Below are 27,217 nucleotides of genomic sequence, written 5' to 3'. Positions count from 1 at the left end.
CCGGTCGCTAATATGCGGACTCTGGATACCTGCCGACCTCCAGTTTAAATCAGGCTTCCCGGGGCAAGCGGGCTATGCCTCGGGTGACCATCCCCTTCCCGCCTACTCGTGGGAACTACTATGCCAAATAATAAATATATAAAAACAAACAAAGCCGCAAAGGAGCTCGGTACTCCTCTTAAAGTACCGGAGGGACAAGCCAATCCCTCTGCACCAGCGCCTGGGAAACCGGGTCCAAAGAAGACGGGGAAGGAGACTGAGTCGGTCCACCGTCTTCAGGCAGCAGCCGCAGCGAGGGGGGGATCGAAAAGCCAATCGGGTCCTTCCAAGTCGGGTGGCTCCAAGGGCGAAGCGGATACCGGGGTGGCTGCCAAGCAGAGCGTAATCGCGGCTGGTAAGCGCACCGGGACCGAAGAACCCTTGGGAGCCCCGGCGGGCAGCGTCTCTGCACCACGGGGAGGAAAGCCGTCGTACCAGGACAGGAGACGAGCGGCTTTCATCCTGTCCAACGAAGACTCGAATTTTAAGGCGTCAGCCGAAGGAAAGGAGCAGAGGCTGTGGGCCTGCTCAATCCTTCCTCTGTTCCAGCCAGCCAAAGCCGGAAAGGGCGCAGCCAAGGCCCCCAACAAGCGGCAACGCTCAGCGGAGGACCCCGGAAATCAGCCAGGCCAAGCCCAGCAAGCCAAGCGGGTGAAGACCCACCTCACGAACCGGTCGTTCGCTGAGGTGGCGAGGGGCAAGACCCTGATCGGTGTCCTGGACAGGGGCGCCGAGGACGGCCATGTCCCTCGCGATAAGTGGCACCTGGTGGAGAACGAGCTCCAGGACCGCTTCCTACTGGAACTGGAGGAGAACGGCGGACCACCGCCAAAGTGTGAGGACGCAGGGTGGCATCAAGGCAAGGTGAAAGCCATCGCCTGCCAAGACGCTCCCTCTGCGGCCCTCTACATGAAGGCGATGGCGGCCCTCAAAGATTTCTATCCAGGGGCGAAACTGGAGGCCGTGAAGTGGGAAGATGTCCCTAGCCGCCCGAGAGCCAGAGCGTGGGTATCGGCTAAGCCTGCAGAGCCTGAGAAGATCCTCAGATCCGCAGGTCTGCAACCCCCACCTTCCTACAGCCGATTGGAAGGTGGCAAAGGTGGAGGATATCCAAGGGCAGAGGCGCCAGATTATCCTCGTCCTAAATGAGGAATCCATTGATCTCCTCGCAAAGTCGGACGGTGTAGTGGATTATGGCTACAAGAAGGTCACCATATCCACTTCCAGTCCCACCTGAACGATAGGTGGCCAGGGCTGAGGGCGACGCGCCATCTAGCGGAAGTCCAGGGAGGCTCGATGGTGTATGCGGACATCGGGGGGAGCTGGAGCCGTTACTGGGGATATAAGGAAGAGAATAGGATTAGTTATATGTATTAGTAAGGGAAAAAGGGATAAATAGGAGTGAAAATATTAGAAAACGTGGATTGGATTATGGAAATCGTGGAGCGTGGACGGAGTAACGTCGAAATTTGAAATTTTGTGCTTAAAACAGAAAGTTTGAAGTGAGTACAGAAAAAGCGGGCGATAAAATAGGTTGTAATGCAGAACATTTTACTAACAGCCGGCAAGGAATATAGCCACCAGAACCGGGCCAGAAGATTTCCTGGAGAGGAACACTGGAGTTCGAGAAAGTCGACTGCAGAGAAGAAGACTGTCCAACGGGAACCTGAGTGAGATCGTTCCAGTTCACCAAGTAAAAACCCCGAAACCCTATTCACACACACACACACACGCGCACACGAATACACGGACCTATATAAATTTAGGGCTGACAAGCCACGGCCAGCGATCGCCCACGTCGTTTGAACTTAAAGAAAAAAAACATAATCCGCACTCCCAACACCGTTCCACATTAAATGTTATTTTGTTCCGTGTGTTGTCCTTTATTCAGTATTTAGTATTAGCTTAAACCGTTTAACGTAAAATCTTCGCCATTGAAAAAAATATGTAAAACCACCAACACCTTTCACACACCTAAATCTGCGATCAGCTGTTCAGTTCCAGAAGATTAACCCTTAGTGGGTGACGCGGGGGTCCCATCAGTCCACCGTATTTGGTCGAGCGATTTGTGGAAAAATATTGTTTATTGTTTATGTCCCGGGGCCGTCAGCCATCGGGTGCTACAGGGGGACAAACGGATGACGGGTCGGCTCCCACCGCCAAAGTGTGAGGACGCAGGGTGGCATCAAGGCAAGGTGAAAGCCATCGCCTGCCAAGACGCTCCCTCTGCGGCCCTCTACATGAAGGCGATGGCGGCCCTCAAAGATTTCTATCCAGGGGCGAAACTGGAGGCCGTGAAGTGGGAAGATGTCCCTAGCCGCCCGAGAGCCAGAGCGTGGGTCTCGGCTAAGCCTGCAGAGCCTGAGAAGATCCTCAGATCCGCAGGTCTGCAACCCCCACCTTCCTACAGCCGATTGGAAGGTGGCAAAGGTGGAGGATATCCAAGGGCAGAGGCGCCAGATTATCCTCGTCCTAAATGAGGAATCCATTGATCTCCTCGCAAAGTCGGACGGTGTAGTGGATTATGGCTACAAGAAGGTCACCATATCCACTTACAAGTCCGATCGCAAGGGCAGGCAAGCGGAGGTCGAGCCAGACCCGGAGCTGCCGGAGATCCCGAAAGAGGGGGCCTCGTGCGAGGAAGACAACCCGGCGTCGGATGCGGCGTCCATGATGTCGGACGACATCTTGGACGACTACGCGTTCGACGAGAGCGACATAGCCAGAGGTCTCAGCCACATCGTTGTCGGGGAGGAGCCGGAGTCCCCTGACAGCGATCTAGAAGCAACAATTGTGGAGGCGAGCCTCAGGAATGTCGTTGACGCTCCTGCAGATAAACCTCCACCATTGTAAGGCAGCATGCGCTGCTCTACTGCTCCACCTGGCCAAGGGTGGAGCCGACATAGTCCTCATTCAGGAGCCCTGGATCCTCGGAAAGAGGGTCTTCGGTCTGAGGACTTCTGACTACAAGCTATACGTAGCTGAAACCGCAGGTAAAATTCGTACCTGCATTCTTGCAAAAAGAGAGTTGCACTTATTTTTGCTCCCAAATTTCAGCAATGAAGACCACACCGCAGTGAGCCTCGAAGGCCAGGAGCGCTCACTGAGGATCTGCTCCGCATACATGGGGCATGAACAACCAGACTCCCCTCCACACGCGCCTCTCCGGGCTCTAATCGCAGACTGCTCGGCCAAGGACATCGGCCTAATTGGTGGAATGGTGGAATCCGAAACTGGGTGAACTCCGGAAAGCCTCCCGGAGACTCTTCAATAAAGCTAAGGCTGAAAACGTTGAGCAAAACTAGGCCGAATACAAGGCCAGTCTGTCAACCTACAACAAAGAACTTAGAAAAGCCAAACGCGCCTCCTGGCGTAAGTTCTGCAGCGAAATCGAGAGTAACTCAGAAGCCTCACGCTTGCGCAGAGTTCTCTCGAAGACAACACCCACCCTGGGCTACTTGAAGAACACCAACCAGTCGTGGACTACGTCCAGCGAGGAGTCGCTAAATCTTCTCCTAAATACCCACTTCCCTGGCTGCGACCCAACTACCTCGCGCCTCCTTCTGTCGCCTCAAATGCCATCCTGAGACTGCTAAGCCAGGAGAACATTTCCTGTGCGATCAGAAGCTTTAAACCCTACAAGTCCGCGGGGCCAGACGGCATTTTCCCTGCCCAACTGATTCACGCGGGACATAATGCCATTAACTGGCTCAAAATAATTTACGAGGGAATCTTCTCCCACGGGTGCATTCGTGACACCTGGCTTCAGACCAAAGTCGTATTCATACCCAAGGCAGGCAAGCCCTCGCACACTGCCCCAAAAGATTTCAGACCCATAAGTCTATCGTCTTTTCTTCTAAAGGCGATGGAGCGGCTCCTGGGGCTGCATCTCACGGCATGCATTCCGTCCAGTCTGATATCAGACTCCCAGCATGCCTATCGGAAGGGAAGATCCACCGAAACGGCCCTACACTCGATCACATCGATCATCGAAGCGTCCCTTAACTTTAAGGAGTACACCCTAGTAGCCTTCCTCGACATAGAAGGCGCCTTTAACAACATCCTTCCGACCGCCATCACGGGCGCACTGACGGATCTGGGCGTTGACTCCAGGACGGTGAGCCTGGTCGATCAGATGCTACAATGCAGGACGGTTGAGGCATCACTGGGGACGTCAACGTGTACCAGATTTGTCAGCAGAGGCACACCGCAGGGCGGAGTCCTCTCGCCCCTCCTATGGAACGTGGCAGTGAAAACACTGCTGCGGGAGATAGAGGGGGGTGGCTGCCGTGTGGTGGCATATGCGGACGATGTTGCCATAGCATTCTCCGGAAAATTTCCGCAGACGTTGTGTGAGTGCATGACAAGTACGCTAGTCTTCAGCAACAACGCCAAGTATCTTGGCCTAATCCTCGATAGAAAGCTCGATTGGAAATTTAGCTTAGAGGATAGAGTAAAGAAGGCCACAGTGGCCCTCTATACTTGCAGGAAAGCCATCGGACTAAAATGGGGAATGACCCCCTATATAGTTCGGTGGCTCTACACCGCCATCATACGACCAATCATGCTCTATTCAGTGGTGGTATGGTGGCCAGCCTTAGACAGAAGGACATGCCTCAATAAACTCAGCAGAGTTCAACGCATGGCAGAGCTATGCATAACTGGCGGGCTACGCACTACTCCAGGGGAAGCCCTGGATACTGTGCTGGACCTCCTCCCTGTGGATCTCATGGGAAAGAAGGTGGCAACACTTTCCGCACTCAGAATGAGAGAAGCCAGACTGTGGAAAGCATCCGCGGTTGGGCACTCGGGAATCCTGATGAGACTCCCGCAATTACCATAGAGGACAGATTACTGTATTCCTAGTGATCACCTCTCGACGCCCTTCCAGGTATCAATCCCACCTAGGGAGGACTGGGAGATGGGCGAACCAGGACCTGCAAATGCGGTCCACTTCTACACTGGTGGCTCAAAGCTAGACGGCCGCGTGGGAGGCGGAGTCTACTGCAGCGAGCTGAACATCAGTCATTGCTTAGTGTGCGTCTTCTCGGGCAGCCAAGCAGCTATTAAAGCTCTAGGCTCAATATCGTCGAACTCAGCGACTGTAAATGACTGCCGCAGGTTTCTGCATGAGATCGCAGAGCAGTTAGATCTCTTCCTTATATGGGTCCCCGGCCACAGGGACATCGAGGGGAACGACGCCGCCGACGAGCTAGCCAGGCAGGATACTACGATTCCTCTCCTATCGGAGAGGGAGCAAGTAGCGATGCCCTTGGCTACGGCAGGCTCCTAACGCACGAATTGTTCGAGCAAAATGCCAATAGGAGATGGCAGCAAACCGTTTCCTGTAAAGTCTCAAGATTGATATGGCCATATCGATCGAAGAAGCGCTCAGCAGAGCTGTGTAAACTCAGCAGAGCACAGTGCTCTGCAGTTACTTGCATAGCCTAATTTCTATTGTAGTTTGCATTAAGTTTAAAATAAGTTGTAAATACGAGCATTTACCATCATTTATAACAAATCACGACCCCATTTCACCCATCTACACCCGTCCGATCCCCCATTAAACAAAGACATCACGATTAAACGAAAACACCACGATTAAACAACATCAGCAAGCATCAGGAAGCAACAACCTATTTCAAAGGGGCTGCCAATTCGGCCAATACAGGGTTCAAAGTTTTGTTAGTATTTTTTTTCTTTATGTCAACCTAAAATATTAATTAATAATGTTTAAGAAGATAAATAAGAAAATATAATGGATATAAAATGAAAATTTAAAAAGTATAATGAGTGAGTAGAGAGCTGTAGTTGGGTGGGACGAGAGCAAGAAGAGGAGCGGGACCCTGAAAATGAAAAGGCAGCGCGCGAAATTGAAAAGTGGCGCTCACGGAAGGGATGGCCCTGCTAGGAATAAGGATACCAACTATCCCCGCTGACGAGAGTGCCAACGAGGACAATCCTGGTCAAAAGGTTAGTTTTGTTTTTTGTTTTTTTTTTGTTTGCCGGAAAGAAATCCTAGCCGTCTTAGCCGCTGAGAGGAGTAGAAATCAGAGAAGATAGACATGGTAGTTTTTTAATCGCAGGTAGAAGGGAAGGCATTTTAGGTCCCGAGTTGTGGTCCAGGTATTACCAAGGGGTAGGTTCTCACTATCCGGAGCGGAAGAGATGAGGAGATGCTGGAGGATCTGTCAAGTCGCGGTCCGTATTATGTCCAGAGGCATTAACGTCGTTGTCCGATTCGGGCGATCCACTGTGATCTGATGAAAGATACAGAAAAGAGAGTTGGCACTGAGAAAAATTAAGCGAAAATAAATAGCCAGGGGAAACGATGGGGTCCACTCACCTGCAGAACTATAAATGCAGTTTTCTCTCGTCTCACCCAATAAATTATAGGTCAATTGTTGTCTGAAAGATTTTGTGTGCAGTAAATTGTTTTTTTGTGATTTGAAGTCGAGTTAGGAAAACCAAAGGGGATATAACTTTTTCGAGGACTGAAGACCCTCACTATTATTGTTAAGAAACAATTTTAGAAGTAGGAACTAGGCAGGTCATTGGAAAAAAGGGGTTTTTGTTTGGGAGAGAAACTATTTATTTATTCAGTGTTTTACATATTTAGGCGAGTAATTTAAATTAATCAGTTTATTGATGTAAATTAACCTATTTATTTATTTATTTGAACATAGAGATAATTATTCGCGTATTTATTTATTGCACTATTTCTCTATTTGGTCGTTGTCATTAAATATTTTTAGGATTAATCAGTCAGGTTACGTTTACGTTGTTTGTTTATGTTAGTCATATCATAAAATATCCAACTTATTTAGGGCAAGTATACACACGTAGGTAAATTTATGGTAAAGCCGTCAGTAGGCCGGAAGGGTCGTCTCAAGTGGTGAAAAACGTGCAGGCGGGGTTTTACCAAGAGGACTCAGAGGCCGGAGCAGTGGGAGGTCAACAACAAACCCGGATGGACCTGGAGTTACCGTCCGAGTTAAGGTCAGCCGTGAGTGCAGCGTTAGCCCAAGCACAGGAGACCTACCGAGCGTCACTCGGGCAGGAAATGGAAGCACTGAGATCGTCGATGCAAGCAGACATGCGAGAGATCAACGCCGTTGTGGGGATCAGAGCGAACGCCGAGTGATGCTACTGGAAGGAATCGGGGATCAAATGCAACCAGTCTAGGAGGAGGTCAACCGGAAGAACCCGCGAACCAGCAAGCACAGCCAACGCACCTGTTCGTGGACAACCGGGCATTGGAAGCCGATCAGAGGACCCAAGTCGAGCAGTGGACCCAAGCCGATCAGAGGCCTGTGGAGGATTGGTTGTTCAACGGAAAAGGCTCAGGAGCAAACCCTAACAGGAATCGACCGAGTTTCGGAGAAGCTAGGCAGGATCAAGTGCAGATACGAAGATGGGGGCTTAACTTCGATGGCGATCCAAAGGGGATGCCCGTGGCGGAGTTTATATTCCGTGTGGAGCATCTACAGACGGCGTATCAGGTACCGTGGGCCGAGGTGTTGAAATCCTTTCACACATTGGTCAGTGGTCACGCTAGGGACTGGTACTGGATGCATGCTCGGACGGTAGGAGTGCCGGAGTGGCCGAATCTGAGATATGGTCTCCAGCAGCAGTTCCAAGTTCGTTGGACAGCGTTCGAGCGAGAGCAAGAGCTCAGGGAACGCCGACAACGCCACGGGGAGTCGACAGACCAGTACATCCAGGAGACGTTGGTGTTGAGGTCGAGATTACTGAATCCGTTCTCAGATTACGATCTAATAAAGATCATAAAGATAAATATTAGGGATGCAATTTCGAGGTTGATCTAAACGATGCAGATACTAACAGAAGAGTGTGCGGATGACGAGAAACTGCTTGCGACTCGATGGGCAAGGAGCGGTCCAGACCACGGACTCCGGGGGCGATAGCTCCAGTTAAATTGCTGGAATTTCTCTCAGCCGGGACACACCTATTTTGAGTGTGAGTCGGCCGTGCGTAACTTGTTCTGCTACAATTGCGGGCTGGCCGTGGTCATCCTCCCCAAATGCCCAAAATGTAGGCCGGGAAACGGGAAAAGGAGCACGACGAAATTGGAGGAGTCGAGTTCCACGTCACGGCGAAGCATCCAGTAGCAATGCCCTCCAATGATAAGTTAGAGACACCTAAAGGAGGAAGTAGCGATAAGGATGTATACACAATTATATATAAGGGTAATCAAACTGTGTTACCCGAGGCTAGGTGGTCCATGAACGAGCCAATGACGGAAAGACAGCGGCAGTGCGAGCAGGCCAGGAATCGGATAATGGGAGACGAAGTCGATGAGAGTATCCGAACGAGAGCAGTCAGAGCACAGCGGACAGGTTCCAGGGGCACAAGATTTCAACGCTTTCTGGGAAAAGGTGGCCTGGAATTGATAGGAGAATTAGAGCTGAAACTGCAAGATACAAAGAAATTCTCCGTGCAAACAGCGGGCGGCACACCCCATAAAATACTGGGTCATGTGTCGGCGGTGATGGCGTATGGAGGCCAGAAGCAGACTATCGAGTTGTTCTTATGTCCCTCGCTAAAACAACCTCTGTATCTAGGGGCTGATTTCTGGAGGAAGTTTGGTCTGGCTCCACATATAGTAAGCCTGGAACGACAAGAGGAGTTAGCCCAAATTGAGGCCGAAGGGCTAATCAGGAGTAGACCAACTCAACCGCACTAGCTGACACGCAGCAGACCCGTCTGGACCAGGTCTGGTTTGGGAAGAACGACGCTCGAAGAACGACGAGACACGAAATACACTTAATCGAGGGAGCCGTATTCGTAAAGGAGCGCTTTTACCCGGTATCCCCCGCGGTGCTGTTGTTTGCCGAGGTGGACGAAATGTTGCGTCTCGGGGTCATCGAGACCAGCAGGAGTCCGTGGAGCAATCGCGTGACTTTGGTACGGAAGCATGGAAAAAACCGATTGTGTTTGGATGCGCGGAAATTAAATAAAGTAATATTGAAGGATGCTTACCCGCTGCAGAGCATTAAGTCAATCCTAAGCCGTGTAGAGGACACCATGTACATCAGCAGCATCGACTTAAAACACACATTTTGGCAGATATAGCTGGAGCCGGAAAGTCGGACGTACACAGTGTTTCTTTATCCAGTGTGATGCGAGCTAGTAGCAGTTCCCTTCCAGAGGGATGATGAAGGAGCAGAGCACCCAATCGCATTGTTTTCGGCGAAGCTAGGAGAGGCACAGCTCAACTATAGCGTACCAGAAAAGGAGTGTCTAGCGGCGGTAAGAGCCATAGAGAAGATAGCAGATCATGCGCGATTTGCAGTGGCTCATGCGATTCAAGGCACTGGATGGGAGGCTAGTCAGGTGGTCGTTGGCTCTCCAGGCTTATGACTTCGAAATCGAGCACCGCAAAGGAAAGGACAGTATCGTCGGTGATATGCTGTCACGTCCCTTTGACGTTGGAGTTCGCTACCACAGCCGGCCTCCTTCGAGGATGAAGAATACCGAAGAAAAATCGAAGCGGTCCAGAACGATGAGGATAAGTTTCCAGATATGAAGGTGGAGGAGGGACTGCTGTTTAAGTGCACCCAGTTTGGCCGGCCGGAGTTTCCGTGGAAGCAATGGATTTCAGAAGCCCTATCGGGCACACTGATCCAACAGGCTCACGACAGCGCTGTGGCAATGCATGGACGGGTCGCGAGGACACTGGGACGGCTGCGACAGTTCTCGAATGTTAGTCTAATAGCTATCCTTCTTGCATGTTCGCGTTCGGTACGGCTATGCACCGTGCGTCATGCGGCAGCGCCCCTCGGTCGGTTGGGCGGGAGGAGAGCTGCGTTTTGTCTGGGATCAGCGCGTTCTGCGGGTTTCACACGGGCCACTTGACGGTGCAGTAACTGCATCGCCTCTTGAAAGATGCAGTCATTGCATGTCAACGTCCAAGATAATGCTCGGATTATAATTCCCTCTACCATAATATATCCACCACTAATTCTTTTCCTGTTATTAAATTACTAATCCTTACACACCTTTCTAGTAATAAGTAATTTTATTGGTATTTGTATTTTGAATGCATGCTTAGTTCTCTTAGTAAGTTTAGTATTAATTTTCCTCAGATATTAGTCTAACAGCTATGCTGCATGCTCGCGTTTGGTTTGGCTACGCGCCGCGCGGCATGCCCCTTGGTCGGTTGGGCGGAAGAAGGGCTACGTTTTGCCTGGCATCCACGCGTAACAGCCTTCTGCTGATTTCAGAGGGGACACTTGACGGTGCAGTCTTTTATAGTTCGATAGGGTCCCAAAAGTGGTATCCGGCAATTTCCTAAGCCCAGGCGAGATTGGCAGTCGAGCACATGGAACGCTTCAATCTTCCACTAACCCCACCACCAAGAATCCGTGACGTTTTCAGGGCCAGACAAGCACAACGCTCCAATGCCAATCCGTTATAATTGTAAAAATGGAAAACGTCCACGAGAAGATCAATCTTCTCAAAAATAATGGTCTACCGCTGCAAGAGCAAGTGACAACTGAGCTTACAGTTTTTTGGTTTCGACTCGGAAGCTGTTGTCTACGTCAATGAGCAGCTTTTAAGAGAGAACTATCAAATATTTCAAGAGGCCATGCGAATGCACCTGTCTTTACTCGGCGCTGCCTCGCTCATGTACGATCTTACGATAGAGAGGGCATTCAATGCATTGAGCTTATGGATAAGCTTTCGTCGTTCGCACCATCTAATGAGCCCGCACAGCCAATCCCCCTCGCTTCGATTGCCTCCCCCACTTGCTCCTCGGTTGGATCGGAAGAAACAGCAGCAAATAGCTTTCGCTCTTAATAACATACATACTGCTCTCTTATTAGTTAGGTTATTGTTCTTATTATGTTTTTATCACAGTTCTTACACACAGTTAGTTTATTATTTTTCAAATAGTGAGTTTGCGCCCCTAATAAGTTCTCCTTTTATTAATGAATGGTGAGTTAGGTAGTTCCATAGCCGGTAGTATGATTAATTTAGATTTCTCTTTGCTCAGTCAAATGTAGATATTATATGAGTATCTAATACGTGGTTTAATTCTGATTTAATTGATTTGTCAATTGTGTGTGATGGTTATGTTGTTTTCGTTCGGATCGTATTGGTGGCGTTGCTATATTTATATTTGAATATGAAATTAAAATTTAATGTTAAACGTACACAACGTAGTGAATCTCCTATTGAATATCTCTTCTTGGAGGTAAACATATATCAAAGACAAATGGACGTACATATGCTCTGTTGCGTCAGCTCTCATCATCTAAAACTTTTTTCCAGAAGAAATAAGACTATTACTTGCTAAAGTCATTCTCATCCCTACTCTCTTTTATGGTTTAGAAATTTTTGGCATTGTGACGCTCGTGACTTGCGCACATTAGTAGAAGTCTTTAATTTAATTGTCCGTTATGCATTTAATTTAAGTCGTTTCGACCATGTCTCACACCTGTCTCGTAAAATACTTGACCTCAACTTGACCTCATGGATAGATTTTAGAACTAAAATCATAAAATTGTGACCACCCAAGAGGCAGTTCTTCATTTACGCTATCCGCTTATGGAATAATCTTTCCCCTAGCATCAAAACTCAATTTCACTTTAAGGTTAAAAAACACTTAGGAAATCAAAATAAATTAAAAAATTCACTCAAAAAAATAAAAATATTAGTACAAATAAATAAAATAAATAAGAATAAATAATTAATAAATAAAAAAAATAAAAATAAAAGAATAAATAAAGAAAATTATATGAAATGTAAGAATAAGCAATAATATATAATAATAAGCGTCAATAACAATTAAGTCACGGCTCTCTTAAGTTTTCTGTTATCGCGCTCAGCCTATGTACGCTCTCAGTGCATAACCGCACACACCTACATATGTAAAGTTATTACTTGTTATAAGCCACTGCTTCGACCCTTCCCTCTCTCTAGTCGGTCGTTCCTCTTCGAGGCAGTCGGTCGGTTGTTCGGCCTCGGCCTCGAACAAAAAACACACAAACAATAAACGCCAAATTGTAAACGGAGCAATTTTTTTCTTGTAAATTTTAGAGTCAGAGTGGCCGAAAAAGCTCGGCAGCTTCCAACAAATGTTAAATGATATTTATTAGATTTAGGTAAATAACTAACTGTAAACTTGTACCGCTAGGATAGAGAGAGTTCTGCCGACGCAGGCGCTAAAGAGAAAAGAAGAACAAACAAAGTTCTCTTCTACTGCGCACGGTCGGCAGAACCGAATCACGTTCGGCACTGGCGGAAAAGAAAGAAACAAAGGGTTCGATTAGGCTGGCGTCAACGCCTAGATGACATGGTAGTTGGCATTCGTCATCACTCACTGCTGGTACTGCAGGCGAGTTTCTGTTTTCTGTTGTGTCTCCAGCATATTCGAATGCATGGGAACGCATTCTCAGGGACTTTGAGTTGATGCATGTATTTTCATACAAACCAAAACAGATCAACACATGAATATAAATAAATAGAATACAAAATGAAGTCAATTAATAACTTGTTGCCATTGGCTTTTAATTAGCTGCAGAAGATCCCGGATTGCCTTGCGAATGTGCCACAGCCTGTGCCGTTTTCCAAGATGCCAAAGGAAGAAATGGAATGTACGAACTTTATAATTGTGCAGTCCTTGCGCAGCTTTCGGTCCTCGTCCAGCGTCTGCTGTTGCTCCTCCTGACCGACTGGACGCAGGAAATGACCTTTCCAAATACCTCTTCTTCAAGTGCCGACCATGAGTTTGTTGACTGCAGTAGGAAGACCACTCTTGGAAAGTGATCAGTCGCAGCTGGAGTGGTAGGCACTGCAAGAAAGTTTGGGGTTAGGCGTTTGGTGGAAGCCTGTGGGGTGGATTTTGCCTCTCACCATTGAATCTCCGCTCTGAGAATCAAGGTCGTCGCTCTCGTCCAGCCGCTTGTGGAAGATCTTGTTCAGCTTGAGATTTATCTGGGGAGGCCTTGCCGTATGCCTCAGGCAGTTCCTCCAGCAGACGGTGGTGGTGCTCCGTGGCTCATTGCTGGCATTGCACGTGGAGTGGTCCTCGAGGATGACAGTATCCAGCAAACATATTGGTCGGTGGCTCCTCCGGGGGCTTATTGCCTTTGGGCAGAAGGATTAACCGCTGCACTTTCCACTGCTCTAGAAAAACTTCTTCCCGTGGGCATTTGTTGAACGTGTCAACAAACACGTCTGGTCTGGTGGTTGCTCTAAGCTTTAAGATCTTATTTGGGATCCCGTCCGGTCCTGGTGCCCTTTTGTCTCCAATTCTCCTTATGGCCGCTGTCACAACCTCTACGGAAATCTGTTGCCACAGCTTGGGGTCTTGGCGCGAGAAGCTCTTCCCGATATGGGTGATGTGGGAATAGGGCCTCCACAATGCTACCAAGCAGGACCGGGCACGTCACTTCTGGCATTGGCTGGCTCCTTATCTTCTTGGTGACGACCTTATATGCCGTCCCCCAAGGGTTGACGTCAGCCTCCTCGCATATCTGCCTAAAGCAGGCTGACTTGCTATCCTTTATGGCACGCTTAAGTGCTCATTTCGCTAAAGTTCCTCCCCCCTGGTGTCGAATTCAGGGCGACCTCGTTCTCTTCTTCCTCGTAGGCAGGTTTTCCTTAGCGGGTTGACCTCCGTATTCCACCAGTAGCAGGGTGCTTCTTTTCTGCATGGCTTCCTTCTTGGCATGGCGACATCGCACACCAACTCCATGAGCTTTGCCAGTTTCTGGGCCAGGCTCTTTGCCGTTTCCCGCGCTGGGCTCCAGATGGCGTTGCGCAGGAACTCCTTGAAGGTTTCCACATCCAGGTGGTCATCCTTCCATTTAGGTCCAGTAGTCTTGGCTCGTCATTTCATTTTTTCTCCGCCTTCCAAATAGATCGCCTGGTGGTCGCTAACGTAAACTCCTCGCTTACTCTCCACGTAGATCCCCTACAGAGGGAGACGCTCATGAAGGTTAGGTCGCTAATGGACCCTCGTCCCGCCTTGAAGTAGGTTAACTTCCTGCCGTCATTCGCAAATATTACATCCAAGGATGCAAATTCCTCGAGCAGACATGTGCCTCTTTTGTACGGTGGAGATGGCTTCCCGCATCTGCTGCTGATCCAACCGCCTCTCGGTTTCGCCTTAAAAGGCTCGCAGATGAGCACGATTGCCGTCTTCCTCTCCCTGACTGCTTTTCTCTAGAGAGACTGAGTAGCTTCGCAGTGATTTAAGTTCAGCTGAGTGAATCTCATGCTGATCTGTTACTCAGGGGGCATCTACAGCTGCCGGCCACGAGCTTCCAGTCTGCGCTCTTTTCCTTGCAGAGCATGCACTGTGGTTCTAGGCAGCAGTCCTTTGCAGCAGCTTAGATCTGTCCACTTCGCTACTGCACTGCCGTGCCATGTGCCCAATTTCGGGGCATCTAAAGCATTCGGTGACACTAATACGCTCACGCAGTCTACATCTTACCGAACCTACCTTTAACACTCCAACTGTCAGAGCCTTCTGGCCGCTCTCCGCTGGCAGCCTGATTATGGCCGTCTGTGTTCCCCCGTATGCCTTTCGCAGCTGGATATCATCCGTAGACAACTCCGCCAATTCAACATGGCTTCTCAGAGCTTTGCATATATCCTCCGTGGTGGTTATCTCGTCCAGTTCCTTGCACTATACGGTCACACGGTGCGACAGGCTGCGGACCTCCGCCTGCTCCTTCAGCGTATTGGCTACCAGACTTTTAAACGTCTCCGTCTCCTCTCCCGACTTGTTGAGCTGTAGCAGTAGCTCTCCCTTTTGGGTCCTCCTGATCCTGGCGACCGCATCACCGAGTCCACGCAGGGTTTCGTCCGTCCTCACCTTGCGCAGTATCTCAGCATAGGTCTTTTCGCCTTTGGTGGCAATGACGATGGCATCTGGTCGCGTCTTGTCCGCGAGCGCTCCAGTTGGCTTTTGCGGCCTCTTCCTTCTGCGTCGGTTGGACACTGTCAGGAATGGGGTCTCCTCCGGCTCCTTTCTCTTCCTTTCAGCGTGGGCGTCCTTTTCGACTGCTACTCCCGGTGTGGTCTGGACCACGACCGTTGCCTTGGTCCTCTTTGTCCGGGGTGTTGGTGCACCTGCAGCCTGTTTCCTCTTAGGCTCCGGGAGAGGTCTTAAAATCGGTGACGTTTGAGAAGACTGGTGGGTCCTGATCACCGCCTTAGCTCCTTCATCGTGCAGCTGGATAGCAACCAGCTCATACAGCACCCTTATACTCTCGATCGAGTCCCGCATGGGTTGGTGTATGGATCGCCTCTTGCCATCCTCGAGCATCTCCACGAGCTGTGTGATCTCTCGTCCTAGATCGCGCAGCGCTGTGCAGCCCTGAGCTTTTTGGTTCTGCTCCGGGCCAGCGTGGGCCGGCAACGGAGCGTCAGTCCGCTCGCCAGTTGGCGTTCTCGCCATTTTTTTGCTTTTATTGAAGCCTTCTGATTCGTTCGTCGTTATGGGTGTGTTATTTTTACTCATTTTGTTGGGTCCCAACTCGTAAGCCGTTGTCCTTGTTTGTTGTACAGTCGCGTTATGATCCCATGGTTGTCTATGCAAGCAGGGAGGCCATGTAAGGGTCGGGAGTTCAGAGCCGAATACAAAATATTAAATATTTACACTAATGCCTGATTACCAAAAAAATGTAGTCTTCTGCCTATCTAACATTTACTAAAATTCCACTATGATAACTATAGATAGTCTCAAAGGTGCGCGCGGTGGCCCTGCTATCGGAAATGTTTGAAAACGCCCAGTTATTGGACGTTGACATGCAATGATTGCATCTATCATGAGGCGATGCAATTACTGCACCGTCAAGTGGCCCGTGTGACACCAGCAGAAGGCTGTTACGCGCGGATCCCAGGCAAAACGCAGCCCTCCTCCCGCCCAACCGACCGAGGGGCGCTGCCGCATGACGCGCGGTGCGTAACCGAACCAAACGCGAGAATGCAAGAAAGATAGATATTAGACTAACATTCGAGGAAAATTAGCACTAAACTTATTAAGAAATTAAGCATGCAATAAAATACAAAATACAAATACCACTACAATTACTAATTACTAGAAAGGTGTGTAAGGATTAGTAATTTAATAAGAGGAAGAGAATTAGTGGAGGATTGTGGAGAGCACGCCCATGGCCTTATTTACCATGGTAGAAATGTGTTCGGAAAACTTTAACTTGGGGTCTAACATAACACCTACATAGATCATCCACCAGGGTAATTCTCTCAAGAGAAACACCAAATAGGGTGTAGGGAGCCAACCTGTGGCTGCCCTGTGGTACTCCCGAAGAAACCTTTACTGGTAAAGAGAGGGAGTTTTTGAAGAGGACTCTTTGAGACCTAGAACAAAGATAGCTAGAAATCCATCTCTGGAGGTTGGGCGGAAACCCTAAAAGGTCAAGTTTATGTGCTAAAAGGGAATGGTTTACAGAGTCGAATGCTTTACTAAAGTCGGTGTAAATAACATCCGTCTGTAAGTTACCTTGAAAGCCTTTAATAATGAAAGAGGTAAACTCTAACAAGTTCGTGGTGGTTGATCGCCGCCTTATAAATCCATGCTGAGTTGGAGATATAAGTGACTTGCAGAGATGTTGCAAGTGCGGAGTTAAAACCTTCTCAAACAATTTGGGAATAGCGGATAACTTTGCTATACCTCTATAATTTGTTGCATCAGACTTGCTACCTTTTTTATGGAGAGGAATTATAAACGATTCCTTCCAGATTGGGGGGAAGCAAGAGGAATCAATGGACAGGGTGAATAGTTTAAGCAATGGTCCACACAGAGCCTCGGCGCAGTACCTGAGTACACAACCTGGAACTCCGTCTGGACCCGGTGAAAACACCGGCTTAACTAGTCGAAGATCTTGAAGTAGGGAATATTCATTTAACAAGGGACTGAAAATGCCGTTCGACCTCGGTAATCCGTATGAGTATATATTTTTATAAAGTCTTGATTTTAAGTTTTTTAGACTGGATAACTCGTTGGTAAACCAAGGGGGTTTTCCAGATCTAATCGGACAAGAAAGCGGGACACAAGAATCAAAAAATGTGCCAAGAGCATTTTAAAAAATGTTTGTGCCTTTTGTGACATCAGTGCACAAGTACAAAGCGGACCAATCAAAATCCCTAATTAGGTTATTAAGCTTCGCAAACTCGGCTTTACGAAAGCAGCGGACACGTTCAGGTAGTCTACTCGACCGATCCAATACAGTTGGTCCTATGTCTAGCGACACCTCGAAAGTAGGGTGGTAGGCGTCTTCAGGTATAGTGAGCGGAAGGGCTCGGGTTAACAACACTATGGTCGGATCCGATACAAAGCATAGATCAAGCAATCGACCCAAGGAATTTTTCACATGATATGAAAGCGATATGGGGGGCCTATTCTTCTTCTTAGCCTTAAACTCCTTCACCACCAAATGCTCCGGCCAAAATTTGGTGGAGCAAATGGTGTCAAATTGAGTTGGGGAGATGCTTATCTTAAACGACGCTATCTCCCTGGCATAAGAGAAGTTAAATTTCTCCACCTTTAAACCCACGGCTTTTATTTTGCTTTGAATGAAAGCAATTACATCATTAGATGTGAGGTCAGGGGCCAGCCGTGAAACAAAAACTTGTCGTTTTGGTGGGACTCCCACCAGTGGTTTAGTCACCACAGGTCTAGTACCTGTGGTGGCAATATCCGGAGGTCCGGAACGTCTATTTACTGGTGGGATCGGGATAGACGGGACAACTAGTGAACTTGCGGACACCACGGACACGGACGCTGCAGACGTACTTGGCTGCACATTCTCCGAGGCGATGAATTCGGCTACCGAATCTGCATCGCCAGCAGCTGTCGTTGCCCTTGGAGTGGAAAACGAGATCAACTGCTGCACACTTGGAGTGGTCGGAGTCAGTTTTTCGGCGGCGCACGGCTGAGTGACGGTTGGCACTTGCAGGTCCCGCGGAGTGACCTTTTTACGCCTCGGAGACTCATTCAGCAGTTTTAAACCGCTAAACTGAGCCTCCATGGCTAGGAGCCGATCGTATTGGTTTTTGAAACCAACGGTCAGCTCCTTAAAGCCACTCCGCGTCTGCCTCATGAAAGCCACCATGTCTTTCTCCACCGCACGGCATGCCTCGCAACTTCCTCTTCTGGCTCTGGCTGCGGCACCTGCTGGAGCGACTCGCTCTTCTTCTGCTTCATGGATTTTGTTTATCTGTGTATGTGTGTAGGAAGCTGGGTTGCATACGGTACATAAACCGTCTACAGTTTGGGCGTCGCAACTAGAACTTGAACCAGTTGGACTGCGGAGAGGGTATCCTACGGTGCGCAAAGTGAGGATCTGAAGACACAGCGACAGCCTCTGTTGATTGCGATGGAAGATGAGTGACAGGCAGTTGTGGTACTGTTTCTGATACTGATTTTATTTACAAAAATGATTCTTATTTATAGGTACAAAAGTGCTGAGTCTTTAAAATATATGTTTGTGTATTATGGATAATTTTGGTGTCTGGTGGGCAATTGCGACATTTTGATGGTCAGCAAATGCCTCCGCTGTCTTTGCACTCTGCGGAAAGAGTGCATTGTCAGCAGAACTCACTGCAGTGGCTAGTGCATTGTCAACAGAACTCACTGCAGTGGCTAGTGTGTTTGTCGTGAGGTATTATATTGCAAACAATTTATCACATTGATTGTAGAGTCAATCAATGATGTTTGATTTTTAAGCAAGGTTAATAGGTGATCTTCGTTATCCTTAACCTTTGCTATAGTTTCCGACATTTCTCGGGCATATGTTGAATCTAATACGCCAAATAGACTGCTTGCGATGTTTCCAATGATGTCCAGCGGTGCCCTTTGCCTTCGTGTTCTTGCTATTAGTGTATTTTCAGCTTGCAGGTCCTCTTCTATATGTTTGAAGTGCTGATACATACTGGTGCATGCGTCTACTAGTTGAAGTTGTGTGCATAGATGTCCAATTTTTGTAGTCCCCATGGTGAATGTGTTCATGTCTTTCCAATAGGGCCTTAAATTGTAATAGACAATGATGGTCCAATCAGTTGTCGCAAGTTGGCTGGTTCCTACTCTTTCAAAGTATATACCCGGTTTTGATCCAAACTGGGTTATGTTGATTGACTGTGCCATCGCTAACGGTACCAGCAACAACATTACAAACATTGTCATGGTTAACGACAATTTATTCGGCTGTGTCCTTTTCCTAGGCTGTCTGTCCTCGGATGATTCTTCGTTTTCTGATGGATCATCTATCGGATGTTGGATGTTCCTTCCTTAATGTTAGCCGAAGACTTCCTCCACTTTTGACGCTGTTGCAACTGCTGAAGATATTCATTGGACCATTGTGTCCAGAATGAGTGCTTCAACTTTGACACTGCTTGCCATCGATTTCCTAGCGTCTTTGGCTGCTGGGATGGCTCACTGTCAGCTTGTGCGGTTAACGGCTCTCCTATCAGGAAATGCCCTGGCGTTAGTGCTGTTACGTCGTTTGGGTTGTCAGATATCGGTGTTAATGGTCGAGAGTTTAGTATGGCCTCTATTTCGACTATAACCGTTTCTAACTCCTCATAAGTTAGATTTGCCGTCGTCACATTTTTTAAGAGGAGATGTTTGGCAGATTTTACTGCAGCTTCCCATAAGCCGCCGAAGTGTGGTGCGCGAGGAGGTATAAATTTAAACTGTACCCCTTTGTTGTTGCACTCTTGTACAATATGTTCTTTTGCCTTTTCCGAGAATATGGCTTCTTCTAATTCTTGAAGTTTGTTCCTGGCTCCTACGAAATTCGTAGCATTGTCGCAATGGAGCACTTGACATTTTCCTCGACGAGAGATGAACCGCCGAAGTGCCGCTAAAAATGCTTCTGTGGTGAGATCACTGACAAGCTCCAGATGTACTGCTTTAGTCGCGAAACAACAAAATATAGCTATGTACGCTGTATTAGGCTTCTTTCCTCGAATTTTATAGTGGATTTTGAATGGTCCACAGTAGTCAACACCAGAATTGAGGAATGGCCGTGCTTGGGTGACTCGAAGAGGTGGCAGATTTCCCATGATTTGTTCTAGTAGTTTAGGCTTGGCTCTAGTGCATTTCACGCAGTTCTGCACAATACTTCTGGCCATGTTTTTTCCTTTCAGTATCCAGTACTGTTGTCGTGATGCTGTCAGCAATGCCTGTGGGCCGCAATGCATGTTTTCCTTGTGTATCTTACCAAGGATCAACTTCACAATTGGATCGTTGTAGGGCAGGAGCATTGGGTGTTTGGCGTCAAATGAAATGTTTGCCGCTTCCAGTCGACCACCTACTCGTAAGATTCCCTCCTGATCCATGAATGGTGTTAGAGAGTTAATCGAACTTCCCTTTTGTGTTTCCTTATGTTTTGTTAGGTGACGTATGTCTTCTTTGAAGTCATTCTGTTGTATGTAACGAATGACAATTTTCTGAGCTTCTTTCATCTCATTGACTTGGACAGTCTTGCTTGTGTGCGTTTTCTTTCCTCGAAAACGCATCATGTAAGCTACTATTCTCAATAGCTTGTTGTATGAGTTGTTGTGCTTTATTTTGTAGTTTAGGTCATCCTCCTGAGTGATAGTCATAATTGATGACTGACCAATCTTTTGGGGATTTGCACTGATCAACTCCTCTTTTGTAGCCACAAATGGTGGTGGCCATGTAGATGTTGGGCCGTGTAAAAATAATGGTCCATAAAACCACATGCTATGTTTTATGAACTTCGTCGCCGTCATTCCTCTGGAGAGTACATCTGCTGCATTATTTTCGGATGAGACATGCCTCCACTGTCTTTGTATCGTCAATTCTTGAATCGTAGCTATTCTTGTAGCTACGAATTTGTCTCGGATGGATGACGAGCAGTTAATCCATGATAATACGATCCTTGAGTCAGACCAAAAGAAGGTTGATGCATCTTCCATTGATAACTCTTCCTTTACTTTTGCTGTCAATTGAGCACCTAACACCGCCGCTTTTAGTTCCAAACGGGGTAATGTTAATGCATTGATGGGCGCTAAATGTGATTTGGCACATAGCAATTGAATCGTTGCCCGCTTATCCTTATGTATTGCTCGGATATATACTGCAGCTCCAAATGCTTTCTCCGATGCGTCAACAAAGGTATGTATCTCCGATGATATCGGAATCTGTCCTTGGAATATATGACGTGGTACTTGTATGGAGTTTAATAATTTTAACTCCTCCCTGTACCTTTTCCATTCCTCCTGGAGATGAACTGGAAGCGCTTCTTTGTAGTCAAAACCTTCCTTTGTGAGATGCTGCATAAAGATTTTTGCTTTCATCACAACAGGTGAAAACAATCCAAGCGGATCGAAGATCCTAAAAATTTCGGATACGACATCTCTTCTGGATATTGTTTCCTTAGTGGCAATCTCCGTTTTTCCACAGAAATGGTCGGATTTAGGCATCCACGTTATTCCCAGGGTCTTCACGCTGCAGTCTTCATAAGTGGTATCCTCCAGTTGTACATTTGGAATCATGTCTTCCTTCGGAATGTTCTGTAGTATGTGCACGTTGTTTGTGCACCATTTTCTCAGCTTAAATCCAGAATTTTGTAGGAGTTGGTTAAGTTCCTTCTGTTTCTGGAGGGCCTGTGGTATGGAATCTGCTCCTGTTAAGCAATCATCCACATAGAAATCCTTTTCTAGTGCATCAGCTCCAGCCGGGTATTCTCTCTTGCCCTTTTGAGCAAGATATTGTAGGCATTTTGTGGCTAAATATGGAGCTGCCTTAGTTCCATATGTTACAGTTTTGAGTCTTTAATATCTCAGATCTTCTGATGGATCATTTCGCCATACAATTGTTTGATAGTACTGGTCCTCAGGATTGACCCAGATCTGACGATACATTTTTTCGATGTCTGCCGTAAATACATATTTGTGCATCCGGAATCGAAGCAATATTGAAAATATCGAACTTTGCACAGTCGGACCTTTATGCATCAAATCGTTGAGTGATTTGCCGGACGACGTAACAGCAGAAGCATCAAAGACAACTCTCAATTTTGTTGTAGAGCTGTCAGGTTTCATCACACAGTGATGTGGAATAAAATAACGTGATCGTGCTATTTCCTTAGTGTGCATTTCCTTCATATGCCCAAGTGCCTCATATTCTTTCATGAATTGCACATAGCTTGCCTTGGTTTCCGGATCTCGTGACAGTCGTTTTTCCAGACAAAAAAGTCGACGTGTAGCCAAATCACGGCTCTCCCCTAGGGAAGAAGCATCTTCCAAAAATGGGAGTCTGACAATGAATTTCTTGTCACATGCCATTTGAATATTTTGAACAAAATATTGCTCACATCGCTTCTCTAGAGGGGATGAGCATGGTGTGTTGCTCGGGAATGAATCCAATTCCCAAAACTTGGAGATTTGCTGATCCACCTTGTCCTCCTCAGTCAAAACTGCACACGTGCTTTGGCTCTTTGACTCCTGTCTTAGCTTGCCAGCCACTATCCAGCCTAGTTTCGTTTCCTGTAGCCTGGACAATCCTTTTCCAATTGATACATGCTTGTCTTGCATGATTTCGAAGTAATGTTCTGCTCCCAATAGTATGTCTATTCTTCCAGTCTTGTCAAAGTTGGGATCCGCCAAAGTGATATTTTTCGGAAGCTTCCAACGAGACGTATCAATTGACTGTGCTGGTTGATCTGACACTATGTGTGTCAATACTATTGCTTCTAGTCTTGTATTAAACTTGTTATCTTGTGAAGTAAGCATAACATTGACTCTTGCTTTTGACTTTTGTGTTCGTCCGCCAATTCCATTTGTTTGTAGTTCTGATTTTGTGACTTTCAGATCTAATATTTTCAATGCTCTTTCAGAAATCACATTGACTTGAGAGCCTGAATCAAGTAGGGCTCTAAATTCACCCATTTGTCCATTGTTGCCTTTTATTGTAACAAGAGCAGTAGCTAGTAATACATAAGTGTTTTGACTACTATTTGATGATGCTTCAGTTTTGGCTTCAGACTTGATTTCCAAATGTAGTAGAGTGTTGTGTCCTTTATTGCACTTAACACAATCTCTTCTTTGGCAATTCTTTGCAGTGTGATCGCGTTTGAAACATTTGACGCAAAGTTGGTTCTTTTGAACCCAATTTAACCTCTCTGCGACAGTTTTTTTTAAAAACTGCGTGCATTTGTAAATAGCGTGATTTGGCTTTTCACAAAAATAGCAGACATACTGACTTTCAGTTCCTGCTGAGGCGCATGTGATGGGTTTCTTTGTTTTTTCCCATCCAATGGCTTCCAAGGTAAGGAACCTTTGTTCGAGAAATTTCATTAATTCGCTCAAAGGCTGTAATTTCTTTGTACTTTGTATGGATTGTTCATACAAAGTGTGAGTCTGACGATCTAACTTTTTTGTCAAAACACATAGAAGAATCGGATCCCATCCAGCTGTCTCTATATATATGTTATTGAGTGCTGATAATGTTTCCTTTACATTATCGTGCAAAGCCTTAATGGACTTTGCATCATTGGAAGTGCTTGGTTGATCCAATAATTTTTGAATTAATGCGTTACTAAGCACTCTTTTGTTGCTGAAACGCTCTTGAAGCATGTTCCATGCCGTTGTGTAATTACTTTCTGTTAGCGAAAGGTGGCGTATTAAATTTTCCGCTTCTCCCGTAACATTGGTTTTTAAATACCACATCTTCTGAATGACCGATTACCGATCACCGATGCTTCATGAATCATTTGTTTAAAAATGTCATGAAATTGTTGCCATTTTAAGTAGTCACCATCAAATTTAGGGATAGCAACCTTAGGCAGGGGTCATGCATTATGCATATGTGGAGCAGCGATAATTTTTTGAACAGCGTTTGCTTCAGTCATTGTTTGGACTGTTAATACTGCATCTTCAGCTGCAATGTAATTGTTAATGTTATATCCCATTTTCACAGGATCAATGCATTTTTTATAAACTTGAACGTGGATCGCTCTAATCTCATCCCAATATTTGATTATTATTGGTTTGCAGTCCTTTCGCGTCTCATTCGTCATTCTGTTCATGATGCGCTCTAGACTTTCAAGCAGCACCTTTTGTTCTCGGATCATGGGCTCTATTTCAGGCTCACTCTCCATAGATGTAATGGATCCTGTATCTATATCCATTTCTAGTGCAGCTAACTGCTTTGTAAATTCGTCTTTATATCTGACGACCAACTCTTTTGTGTGTTTGAAATATTCGTTAGAGAAATAACTGTGCTCAATTTTTGAGTTTTGAGTTATTTTTTTTATGTTACATTCCTCCTTTGAAAATGCGTCCCAGAGCTTTGATAGATTCTCAATGCGGGATTTAAAATATTCTGGTTTCTGCTTCCTTTCAGCAGAATCCTTTTTATAATTTCGTACCAGGCTCTGAATCTCTTCGCCTGTGGCAAGCTGCCTGTCTAGCATAACATTAATGCTTGATGATGCCATTTTATTTTATTTATTTTAATACTTTGACCCGATGGAGGTAATTTGTTTGTCACTATGACTGGTTGTGCCTCTACTCACAACCACGAAGATGGTCAAAGTATCTCAATAAATATTTATGACACTGGAATTCTTATTTCCAATTCAACCTTAGTCGCCAAGTTGACTGTGATGGTTGAGTTAGATCCAAATAACTCCAATTACGTTTTCCTTCACCGAAGGTTTTAAATCACAACTGTGAGTGTTGTTGTATGTATGTAAATTGGTCGCCAAGTTGACCAATTATGTAGTATTTTCCAACTAAATCCAAGTTCCAAATCGGGAACAACAATCCAGATGAACGGTTAAGTGTCCAAAAGTCGGGGGTCACCAAATGAACAAATCAAGTGAATCTCTTGATGTAGATTCACTTGATTCTGTGGTGATTGTCAATATGACAATCGTATGCTGAAAATGTAAATTTGTATGCTACCGGTTCATGTACCAGTAACAAATGGTCGCCGCAATCGGTACTTGAACAAATTGGGCTTCGGAGATGTGAATACGTCAGAGGTTTCTTTCGTACTGATTTTATTTGGTAAAATGCGAGATTTATATACAAGTTCTATGAGCATAATTTTTTACATAGGATATTAGGTATGTTTAATTAGTTCTGAGTATAATATTGCTAGGAAATTTGTTATATATATTTAGGACTAAGCAAGATTTGTAGTAAATCCAACAGTGGAATATTCCAAGGGTCAGATTTATGACGGTCACAATGGTTATCATGCAGATGGTGTGAGATTTGACCACAAGCAGGTCATCCAGACTGTGTTCAATGATAGTGCTGTAAATATCTTAGCAGTGTATGTACACAAATTCATGCAGCTGTCCGTTGAATATTTATTTAGGTCAGTAGTGCATGTTACATATTTATATTTAGAGCATATTATCGTTTATTTATTTAGGTGGCTGCGAAATCTTAACCTTTTATGGCTAGCTATTTTCTGCGCTTTCAGTTTTCTCGTATCTTTCAAATTGTGGATGCCACAGATTTTCGCCTTTTGAGGGGGCGGAAGTGGGCGGGGCAAAGTTTTGAAACATTTTCGTAACAGTGACATATCACAGAAGTCCGGATATAAAAATGTCGTTGCTCTAGCTCTTATAGTCTTTGAGCACTAGGCGCTGATAGGGACGGACAGACGGACGGACGGACAGACGGACAGACAGACGGACAGACAGACAGGACTCAATCGACTCGGCTATTGATGCTCATCAAGAATATATCTACTTTATGGGGTCGGAAATGATTCCTTCTGAACGTTACACACATCCATTTTCACCACAATTCTAATATACTCTTCGAGTACCGGGTATAAAAAGTTACAATTAGAGCAACAAAAATATCGAGTGCTGCGAAAGAACAAGAAAGGAGAACTCATGTGGGTGTTTTTTTATTTTTTTTTTGTTTATAATAACTCTTTCATTAATGAAATTGTATATGCCTAGGATTTAACTATAGATGATTGGTAATAATAAGCTGTGCTAGATAGGGAGCTGAGTTGAGTTGGGGAGAACGGCAGGAAGGTCCGGTACGGCCGCAAAGCACTGCTTCGCAGGGACCATGGTTCCTCCTAGCCACTCTCATTCCTTCGACGCTCGCACCTACGCAGTTCCTTCATAGCGTCGGCTGCAAAGTTGCTCCATGCCGATCATACCATGGGATCTTCCACAATCGCCTCGATCATGTTGTTCGGCGTGAGCTGCCTGCCGGCGGCTCGCCTCAACTCCTCCTGGATATGCGCGAGCCGCCCATATTGGAAAATGATGTGCTCAGCGTCTTTAATGGCATCGCCACACCACGAGCAGTTCGGCGAGTTCTCATGACCGAACCTCCAAAGTTAATGCCCGAAGCAGCCGTGTCCGCTCAGGAGCTGTGTGGTGTAGAAATTAACTGCTCCGTGCCGCCTGCCGATCCAAAATCGGACATCCGGGGTCCACCGGCCGTTACCACAGACATCCCATTGGCTTTGCCATACTCTGAGGCTTTCTTCACGGGCCTGCTTACGCGCGACTCTCTTTGCCGCGCTGGCCCGGGTGGCTTCGGCCACAGTCCTCTCCTCAAGCACCAGAAGGTCGACAGGTAGGACTTCCGCGATGACTAAGGCAGCGTCGTCGGATAAAGTCCGAAAACCCCAACAGATTCGAAGCGCACAAAGGAGGTGAGTGGCTTTTACGCCCCTAGCGTAGCTGGCGACTTTAATGCCATCCGCCCATATGTCTGCTGCATAGCATTCGGAACAGCGCCCGACTCGTATTTGCTGCTTTCTCCAGAACGTAGCTGAGGTGTTCTCGGAAACTGAGCCTGGTGTCGATCATCACGCCCAGATACCGAATGGCTCGTTTCGACGATAATCTCTGGTCGCCAACCCTGATGCGAGCGGTCTCCACCGTCGAACGGGTGCTCACCAGTACTGCTTCAGTTCTAGTCCCGCAGTCTGCAATAAGCTGGATTGAGGTGTCGCAATTTGCTTCGGCGACGTCCAGGTGCTTAGCTACCAACGACAGGGCGACGTCATCTGCATAGCAGGTTAGCTGACATCCGCCTGGGAGTGCTAGCTTCATGACACCATCGTAGGCAATGTTCCATAGAAGAGGACCCATCGCGGATCCTTGCGGAACGCCTGCCGTTATGCAGTGAGACTGCACGCCGGCCGCCGTATTGTATTCCA

The 27,217-nt window shown here is 46.8% G+C and overlaps 2 long non-coding RNA genes across 2 annotated transcripts; both read right to left on the bottom strand.

Moving 5' to 3' along the window:
• Positions 1-1,260: 1,260 nt before the first annotated feature.
• LOC117185037 (uncharacterized) lies at positions 1,261-1,691 on the bottom strand. Its single transcript, XR_004470530.1, has 2 exons — positions 1,599-1,691; positions 1,261-1,373 (listed from the first exon to the last, which is right to left on the bottom strand). It is a non-coding gene; the product is annotated as an uncharacterized lncRNA (long non-coding RNA).
• Positions 1,692-12,547: 10,856 nt separating this feature from the next.
• LOC117184868 (uncharacterized) lies at positions 12,548-14,118 on the bottom strand. The gene is made up of 2 exons (XR_004470336.1): positions 12,922-14,118; positions 12,548-12,859 (listed from the first exon to the last, which is right to left on the bottom strand). It is a non-coding gene; the product is annotated as an uncharacterized lncRNA (long non-coding RNA).
• Positions 14,119-27,217: the final 13,099 nt, after the last annotated feature.

The sequence above is a fragment of the Drosophila pseudoobscura genome, chromosome X (genome assembly GCF_009870125.1).
Source record: "Drosophila pseudoobscura strain MV-25-SWS-2005 chromosome X, UCI_Dpse_MV25, whole genome shotgun sequence".
Lineage (NCBI taxonomy): Eukaryota > Metazoa > Arthropoda > Insecta > Diptera > Drosophilidae > Drosophila > Drosophila pseudoobscura.
Note: the sequence above shows the minus strand (reverse complement) of the source record. Positions and strands in the feature narration are given on the sequence as shown.